The following is a 9,839-nucleotide window of genomic DNA, read 5'->3' as shown; positions in this document are numbered from 1 at the left end:
GGCCCGCCCCCCTGGCTTCTGGGAGCCCCCTCGCCGGGGGTGCAGGCACCCCCCGCGATCGGGCTCCCAGCCGCCACCCCCGGCCCGCCCCCCTGGCTTCTGGGAGCCCCCTCGCCGGGGGTGCAGGCACCCCCCGCGATCGGGCTCCCAGCCGCCACCCCCGGCCCGCCCCCCTGGCTTCTGGGAGCCTTCTGGACCCCCAGCCTCTTTCTCATATTCTGAGTAATATCATCTCCCCACCGGAAAATTTTCAACCCCTTCTCAGACGATTGTACACCCCCAGTGTGCACACCCTCAGAGGGAGTAACCCCCTCTTTATTAGGAGTCACATCAGCCTCTTCCTCCCTGAATATTCAGAACAGTATCCCACCGTTGTTTCTACTTCCAGTGAAACTGATTGTCATATCCTCCTCTCCCAAGCAGAAGTTGGAAACTCTGTCACGGGGGGTGTACACCCTTGTGATATAGAAATTAACATCGTCCTCTCCCGGGTTTACATCAGGAGCAAGTCTATTAATCATTAATATTAATAATTATATTAATATTAATAATAATTATTGATATTAATGATCAAAATAAAGACAGTAAAAATGAATACTGGTTTAAAAGGTTAACCGTTTGTATTCATAATTATTAGTAATATCACTATTAATAATAATATTATGATATTAGCAATTAATGTGACTTAAATCAATACCCAGTGATGCTGGGAATACAATAATGATTAGTATTAGGAACTAATAATATTATTTGATGGCATTAATATTAATAATTAATTGAAAGCAGGCATAATCATGTATTGAAAATCATTATCCATAATTAATAATGGTATCTTATGAATTTTTAGTATCATTGATAATTATTAAAATCGATCATTGATGATTAATAATCATATTATTATTCCTCATTCCACAGGAAGTGTAAACCTACTTGTGATGCTGTTCTTAATAACCAGGGTCGGAAAGCAGGACTTTAGTTTTAATATCGCAGTAGGTGTACACTCAGCACGTGACACTGATCCTAATATGAACGGGGGTAGAGTATCACATGACTCCAATTATAGCAATGGATGGATAGCTACGTGGTAATATTGCTCCTAATATTCCCGGAAGAAGCCTTTGCTATTTGTCCGAATATGGCACTGAGGGGACAGTTTCTCTGAGATATAGTTCCTAGTATACGGAGTTGGAGAGGATGATAATAATTCACAGGATGTGTGCTCCCACCCAGTGATATTGTAATTACTATCCTGGGAGGGAGAGGATGATATTGCACTCTGTACAGCAGGAGGCGTACACCCAGTCTGGGATATTGTTCTTAATATCCATGGAGGGGACAGGCTGATATTACTCGCAATGTGGCACAGGGTGGACATTCACCCTGTTTCATCCTGCTCAATATTCCAAGGCCGAGAGACAGATATTAATCTCAGTATCACAGACACTGGACAACCACTTGTGATACTCTTCCAAATATCCAGATCAGGTTGCCAGGAGTCACCCCCGGACGGCCCCCCTGACTTCTGGGAGCCCCATCGCGAGGGGGTCAGGCACCCCCCGCGATCGGGCTCCCAGCCGCCAACCCAGGCCGGCCCCCCTGGCTTCTGGGAGCCCCCTCGCCGGGGGGTCAGGCACGCCCCCCGATCGGGCTCCCAGCCGCCACCCCCGGCCCGCCCCCCTGGCTTCTGGGAGCCCCCTCGCCGGGGGTGCAGGCACCCCCCGCGATCGGGCTCCCAGCCGCCACCCCCGGCACGCCCCCCTGGCATCTGGGAGCCCCCTCGCCGGGGGGTCAGGCACGCCCCCCGATCGGGCTCCCAGCCGCCACCCCCGGCCCGCCCCCCTGGCTTCTGGGAGCCCCCTCGCCGGGGGTGCAGGCACCCCCCGCGATCGGGCTCCCAGCCGCCACCCCCGGCCCGCCCCCCTGGCTTCTGGGAGCCCCCTCGCCGGGGGTGCAGGCACCCCCCGCGATCGGGCTCCCAGCCGCCACCCCCGGCCCGCCCCCCTGGCTTCTGGGAGCCCCCTCGCCGGGGGTGCAGGCACCCCCCGCGATCGGGCTCCCAGCCGCCACCCCCGGCCCGCCCCCCTGGCTTCTGGGAGCCCCCTCGCCGGGGGTGCAGGCACCCCCCGCGATCGGGCTCCCAGCCGCCAGCCCCGGCCCGCCCCCCTGGCTTCTGGGAGCCCCCTCGCCGGGGGTGCAGGCACCCCCCGCGATCGGGCTCCCAGCCGCCACCCCCGGCCCGCCCCCCTGGCTTCTGGGAGCCCCCTCGCCGGGGGTGCAGGCACCCCCCGCGATCGGGCTCCCAGCCGCCACCCCCGGCCCGCCCCCCTGGCTTCTGGGAGCCCCCTCGCCGGGGGTGCAGGCACCCCCCGCGATCGGGCTCCCAGCCGCCACCCCCGGCCCGCCCCCCTGGCTTCTGGGAGCCCCCTCGCCGGGGGTGCAGGCACCCCCCGCGATCGGGCTCCCAGCCGCCACCCCCGGCCCGCCCCCCTGGCTTCTGGGAGCCCCCTCGCCGGGGGTGCAGGCACCCCCCGCGATCGGGCTCCCAGCCGCCACCCCCGGCCCGCCCCCCTGGCTTCTGGGAGCCCCCTCGCCGGGGGTGCAGGCACCCCCCGCGATCGGGCTCCCAGCCGCCACCCCCGGCCCGCCCCCCTGGCTTCTGGGAGCCCCCTCGCCGGGGGTGCAGGCACCCCCCGCGATCGGGCTCCCAGCCGCCACCCCCGGCCCGCCCCCCTGGCTTCTGGGAGCCCCCTCGCCGGGGGTGCAGGCACCCCCCGCGATCGGGCTCCCAGCCGCCACCCCCGGCCCGCCCCCCTGGCTTCTGGGAGCCCCCTCGCCGGGGGTGCAGGCACCCCCCGCGATCGGGCTCCCAGCCGCCACCCCCGGCCCGCCCCCCTGGCTTCTGGGAGCCCCCTCGCCGGGGGTGCAGGCACCCCCCGCGATCGGGCTCCCAGCCGCCACCCCCGGCCCGCCCCCCTGGCTTCTGGGAGCCCCCTCGCCGGGGGTGCAGGCACCCCCCGCGATCGGGCTCCCAGCCGCCACCCCCGGCCCGCCCCCCTGGCTTCTGGGAGCCCCCTCGCCGGGGGTGCAGGCACCCCCCGCGATCGGGCTCCCAGCCGCCACCCCCGGCCCGCCCCCCTGGCTTCTGGGAGCCCCCTCGCCGGGGGTGCAGGCACCCCCCGCGATCGGGCTCCCAGCCGCCACCCCCGGCCCGCCCCCCTGGCTTCTGGGAGCCCCCTCGCCGGGGGTGCAGGCACCCCCCGCGATCGGGCTCCCAGCCGCCACCCCCGGCCCGCCCCCCTGGCTTCTGGGAGCCCCCTCGCCGGGGGTGCAGGCACCCCCCGCGATCGGGCTCCCAGCCGCCACCCCCGGCCCGCCCCCCTGGCTTCTGGGAGCCCCCTCGCCGGGGGTGCAGGCACCCCCCGCGATCGGGCTCCCAGCCGCCACCCCCGGCCCGCCCCCCTGGCTTCTGGGAGCCTTCTGGACCCCCAGCCTCTTTCTCATATTCTGAGTAATATCATCTCCCCACCGGAAAATTTTCAACCCCTTCTCAGACGATTGTACACCCCCAGTGTGCACACCCTCAGAGGGAGTAACCCCCTCTTTATTAGGAGTCACATCAGCCTCTTCCTCCCTGAATATTCAGAACAGTATCCCACCGTTGTTTCTACTTCCAGTGAAACTGATTGTCATATCCTCCTCTCCCAAGCAGAAGTTGGAAACTCTGTCACGGGGGGTGTACACCCTTGTGATATAGAAATTAACATCGTCCTCTCCCGGGTTTACATCGGGAGCAAGTCTATTAATCATTAATATTAATAATTATATTAATATTAATAATAATTATTGATATTAATGATCAAAATAAAGACAGTAAAAATGAATACTGGTTTAAAAGGTTAACCGTTTGTATTCATAATTATTAGTAATATCACTATTAATAATAATATTATGATATTAGCAATTAATGTGACTTAAATCAATACCCAGTGATGCTGGGAATACAATAATGATTAGTATTAGGAACTAATAATATTATTTGATGGCATTAATATTAATAATTAATTGAAAGCAGGCATAATCATGTATTGAAAATCATTATCCATAATTAATAATGGTATCTTATGAATTTTTAGTATCATTGATAATTATTAAAATCGATCATTGATGATTAATAATCATATTATTATTCCTCATTCCACAGGAAGTGTAAACCTACTTGTGATGCTGTTCTTAATAACCAGGGTCGGAAAGCAGGACTTTAGTTTTAATATCGCAGTAGGTGTACACTCAGCACGTGACACTGATCCTAATATGAACGGGGGTAGAGTATCACATGACTCCAATTATAGCAATGGATGGATAGCTACGTGGTAATATTGCTCCTAATATTCCCGGAAGAAGCCTTTGCTATTTGTCCGAATATGGCACTGAGGGGACAGTTTCTCTGAGATATAGTTCCTAGTATACGGAGTTGGAGAGGATGATAATAATTCACAGGATGTGTGCTCCCGCCCAGTGATATTGTAATTACTATCCTGGGAGGGAGAGGATGATATTGCACTCTGTACAGCAGGAGGCGTACACCCAGTCTGGGATATTGTTCTTAATATCCATGGAGGGGACAGGCTGATATTACTCGCAATGTGGCACAGGGTGGACATTCACCCTGTTTCATCCTGCTCAATATTCCAAGGCCGAGAGACAGATATTAATCTCAGTATCACAGACACTGGACAACCACTTGTGATACTCTTCCAAATATCCAGATCAGGTTGCCAGGAGTCACCCCCGGACGGCCCCCCTGACTTCTGGGAGCCCCATCGCGAGGGGGTCAGGCACCCCCCGCGATCGGGCTCCCAGCCGCCAACCCAGGCCGGCCCCCCTGGCTTCTGGGAGCCCCCTCGCCGGGGGGTCAGGCACGCCCCCCGATCGGGCTCCCAGCCGCCACCCCCGGCCCGCCCCCCTGGCATCTGGGAGCCCCCTCGCCGGGGGGTCAGGCACCCCCCGCGATGGGGCTCCCAGCCGCCACCCCCGGCCCGCCCCCCTGGCATCTGGGAGCCCCCTCGCCGGGGGGTCAGGCACGCCCCCCGATCGGGCTCCCAGCCGCCACCCCCGGCCCGCCCCCCTGGCTTCTGGGAGCCCCCTCGCCGGGGGTGCAGGCACGCCCCCCGATCGGGCTCCCAGCCGCCACCCCCGGCCCGCCCCCCTGGCTTCTGGGAGCCCCCTCGCCGGGGGTGCAGGCACCCCCCGCGATCGGGCTCCCAGCCGCCACCCCCGGCCCGCCCCCCTGGCTTCTGGGAGCCCCCTCGCCGGGGGTGCAGGCACCCCCCGCGATCGGGCTCCCAGCCGCCACCCCCGGCCCGCCCCCCTGGCTTCTGGGAGCCCCCTCGCCGGGGGTGCAGGCACCCCCCGCGATCGGGCTCCCAGCCGCCACCCCCGGCCCGCCCCCCTGGCTTCTGGGAGCCCCCTCGCCGGGGGTGCAGGCACCCCCCGCGATCGGGCTCCCAGCCGCCACCCCCGGCCCGCCCCCCTGGCTTCTGGGAGCCCCCTCGCCGGGGGTGCAGGCACCCCCCGCGATCGGGCTCCCAGCCGCCACCCCCGGCCCGCCCCCCTGGCTTCTGGGAGCCCCCTCGCCGGGGGTGCAGGCACCCCCCGCGATCGGGCTCCCAGCCGCCACCCCCGGCCCGCCCCCCTGGCTTCTGGGAGCCCCCTCGCCGGGGGTGCAGGCACCCCCCGCGATCGGGCTCCCAGCCGCCACCCCCGGCCCGCCCCCCTGGCTTCTGGGAGCCCCCTCGCCGGGGGTGCAGGCACCCCCCGCGATCGGGCTCCCAGCCGCCACCCCCGGCCCGCCCCCCTGGCTTCTGGGAGCCCCCTCGCCGGGGGTGCAGGCACCCCCCGCGATCGGGCTCCCAGCCGCCACCCCCGGCCCGCCCCCCTGGCTTCTGGGAGCCCCCTCGCCGGGGGTGCAGGCACCCCCCGCGATCGGGCTCCCAGCCGCCACCCCCGGCCCGCCCCCCTGGCTTCTGGGAGCCCCCTCGCCGGGGGTGCAGGCACCCCCCGCGATCGGGCTCCCAGCCGCCACCCCCGGCCCGCCCCCCTGGCTTCTGGGAGCCCCCTCGCCGGGGGTGCAGGCACCCCCCGCGATCGGGCTCCCAGCCGCCACCCCCGGCCCGCCCCCCTGGCTTCTGGGAGCCCCCTCGCCGGGGGTGCAGGCACCCCCCGCGATCGGGCTCCCAGCCGCCACCCCCGGCCCGCCCCCCTGGCTTCTGGGAGCCCCCTCGCCGGGGGTGCAGGCACCCCCCGCGATCGGGCTCCCAGCCGCCACCCCCGGCCCGCCCCCCTGGCTTCTGGGAGCCCCCTCGCCGGGGGTGCAGGCACCCCCCGCGATCGGGCTCCCAGCCGCCACCCCCGGCCCGCCCCCCTGGCTTCTGGGAGCCCCCTCGCCGGGGGTGCAGGCACCCCCCGCGATCGGGCTCCCAGCCGCCACCCCCGGCCCGCCCCCCTGGCTTCTGGGAGCCCCCTCGCCGGGGGTGCAGGCACCCCCCGCGATCGGGCTCCCAGCCGCCACCCCCGGCCCGCCCCCCTGGCTTCTGGGAGCCCCCTCGCCGGGGGTGCAGGCACCCCCCGCGATCGGGCTCCCAGCCGCCACCCCCGGCCCGCCCCCCTGGCTTCTGGGAGCCCCCTCGCCGGGGGTGCAGGCACCCCCCGCGATCGGGCTCCCAGCCGCCACCCCCGGCCCGCCCCCCTGGCTTCTGGGAGCCCCCTCGCCGGGGGTGCAGGCACCCCCCGCGATCGGGCTCCCAGCCGCCACCCCCGGCCCGCCCCCCTGGCTTCTGGGAGCCCCCTCGCCGGGGGTGCAGGCACCCCCCGCGATCGGGCTCCCAGCCGCCACCCCCGGCCCGCCCCCCTGGCTTCTGGGAGCCCCCTCGCCGGGGGTGCAGGCACCCCCCGCGATCGGGCTCCCAGCCGCCACCCCCGGCCCGCCCCCCTGGCTTCTGGGAGCCCCCTCGCCGGGGGTGCAGGCACCCCCCGCGATCGGGCTCCCAGCCGCCACCCCCGGCCCGCCCCCCTGGCTTCTGGGAGCCCCCTCGCCGGGGGTGCAGGCACCCCCCGCGATCGGGCTCCCAGCCGCCACCCCCGGCCCGCCCCCCTGGCTTCTGGGAGCCCCCTCGCCGGGGGTGCAGGCACCCCCCGCGATCGGGCTCCCAGCCGCCACCCCCGGCCCGCCCCCCTGGCTTCTGGGAGCCCCCTCGCCGGGGGTGCAGGCACCCCCCGCGATCGGGCTCCCAGCCGCCACCCCCGGCCCGCCCCCCTGGCTTCTGGGAGCCCCCTCGCCGGGGGTGCAGGCACCCCCCGCGATCGGGCTCCCAGCCGCCACCCCCGGCCCGCCCCCCTGGCTTCTGGGAGCCCCCTCGCCGGGGGTGCAGGCACCCCCCGCGATCGGGCTCCCAGCCGCCACCCCCGGCCCGCCCCCCTGGCTTCTGGGAGCCCCCTCGCCGGGGGTGCAGGCACCCCCCGCGATCGGGCTCCCAGCCGCCACCCCCGGCCCGCCCCCCTGGCTTCTGGGAGCCCCCTCGCCGGGGGTGCAGGCACCCCCCGCGATCGGGCTCCCAGCCGCCACCCCCGGCCCGCCCCCCTGGCTTCTGGGAGCCCCCTCGCCGGGGGTGCAGGCACCCCCCGCGATCGGGCTCCCAGCCGCCACCCCCGGCCCGCCCCCCTGGCTTCTGGGAGCCCCCTCGCCGGGGGTGCAGGCACCCCCCGCGATCGGGCTCCCAGCCGCCACCCCCGGCCCGCCCCCCTGGCTTCTGGGAGCCCCCTCGCCGGGGGTGCAGGCACCCCCCGCGATCGGGCTCCCAGCCGCCACCCCCGGCCCGCCCCCCTGGCTTCTGGGAGCCCCCTCGCCGGGGGTGCAGGCACCCCCCGCGATCGGGCTCCCAGCCGCCACCCCCGGCCCGCCCCCCTGGCTTCTGGGAGCCCCCTCGCCGGGGGTGCAGGCACCCCCCGCGATCGGGCTCCCAGCCGCCACCCCCGGCCCGCCCCCCTGGCTTCTGGGAGCCTTCTGGACCCCCAGCCTCTTTCTCATATTCTGAGTAATATCATCTCCCCACCGGAAAATTTTCAACCCCTTCTCAGACGATTGTACACCCCCAGTGTGCACACCCTCAGAGGGAGTAACCCCCTCTTTATTAGGAGTCACATCAGCCTCTTCCTCCCTGAATATTCAGAACAGTATCCCACCGTTGTTTCTACTTCCAGTGAAACTGATTGTCATATCCTCCTCTCCCAAGCAGAAGTTGGAAACTCTGTCACGGGGGGTGTACACCCTTGTGATATAGAAATTAACATCGTCCTCTCCCGGGTTTACATCAGGAGCAAGTCTATTAATCATTAATATTAATAATTATATTAATATTAATAATAATTATTGATATTAATGATCACAATAAAGACAGTAAAAATGAATACTGGTTTAAAAGGTTAACCGTTTGTATTCATAATTATTAGTAATATCACTATTAATAATAATATTATGATATTAGCAATTAATGTGACTTAAATCAATACCCAGTGATGCTGGGAATACAATAATGATTAGTATTAGGAACTAATAATATTATTTGATGGCATTAATATTAATAATTAATTGAAAGCAGGCATAATCATGTATTGAAAATCATTATCCATAATTAATAATGGTATCTTATGAATTTTTAGTATCATTGATAATTATTAAAATCGATCATTGATGATTAATAATCATATTATTATTCCTCATTCCACAGGAAGTGTAAACCTACTTGTGATGCTGTTCTTAATAACCAGGGTCGGAAAGCAGGACTTTAGTTTTAATATCGCAGTAGGTGTACACTCAGCACGTGACACTGATCCTAATATGAACGGGGGTAGAGTATCACATGACTCCAATTATAGCAATGGATGGATAGCTACGTGGTAATATTGCTCCTAATATTCCCGGAAGAAGCCTTTGCTATTTGTCCGAATATGGCACTGAGGGGACAGTTTCTCTGAGATATAGTTCCTAGTATACGGAGTTGGAGAGGATGATAATAATTCACAGGATGTGTGCTCCCGCCCAGTGATATTGTAATTACTATCCTGGGAGGGAGAGGATGATATTGCACTCTGTACAGCAGGAGGCGTACACCCAGTCTGGGATATTGTTCTTAATATCCATGGAGGGGACAGGCTGATATTACTCGCAATGTGGCACAGGGTGGACATTCACCCTGTTTCATCCTGCTCAATATTCCAAGGCCGAGAGACAGATATTAATCTCAGTATCACAGACACTGGACAACCACTTGTGATACTCTTCCAAATATCCAGATCAGGTTGCCAGGAGTCACCCCCGGACGGCCCCCCTGACTTCTGGGAGCCCCATCGCGAGGGGGTCAGGCACCCCCCGCGATCGGGCTCCCAGCCGCCAACCCAGGCCGGCCCCCCTGGCTTCTGGGAGCCCCCTCGCCGGGGGGTCAGGCACGCCCCCCGATCGGGCTCCCAGCCGCCACCCCCGGCCCGCCCCCCTGGCATCTGGGAGCCCCCTCGCCGGGGGGTCAGGCACCCCCCGCGATCGGGCTCCCAGCCGCCACCCCCGGCCCGCCCCCCTGGCATCTGGGAGCCCCCTCGCCGGGGGGTCAGGCACGCCCCCCGATCGGGCTCCCAGCCGCCACCCCCGGCCCGCCCCCCTGGCTTCTGGGAGCCCCCTCGCCGGGGGTGCAGGCACGCCCCCCGATCGGGCTCCCAGCCGCCACCCCCGGCCCGCCCCCCTGGCTTCTGGGAGCCCCCTCGCCGGGGGTGCAGGCACCCCCCGCGATCGG

Source organism: Macaca mulatta, chromosome 16 (assembly GCF_049350105.2).
Source record: "Macaca mulatta isolate MMU2019108-1 chromosome 16, T2T-MMU8v2.0, whole genome shotgun sequence".
Classification (NCBI taxonomy): Eukaryota; Metazoa; Chordata; class Mammalia; order Primates; family Cercopithecidae; genus Macaca; species Macaca mulatta.
The sequence above is the reverse complement of the archived record's forward strand: the minus strand, read 5'-3'. Positions refer to the sequence as shown.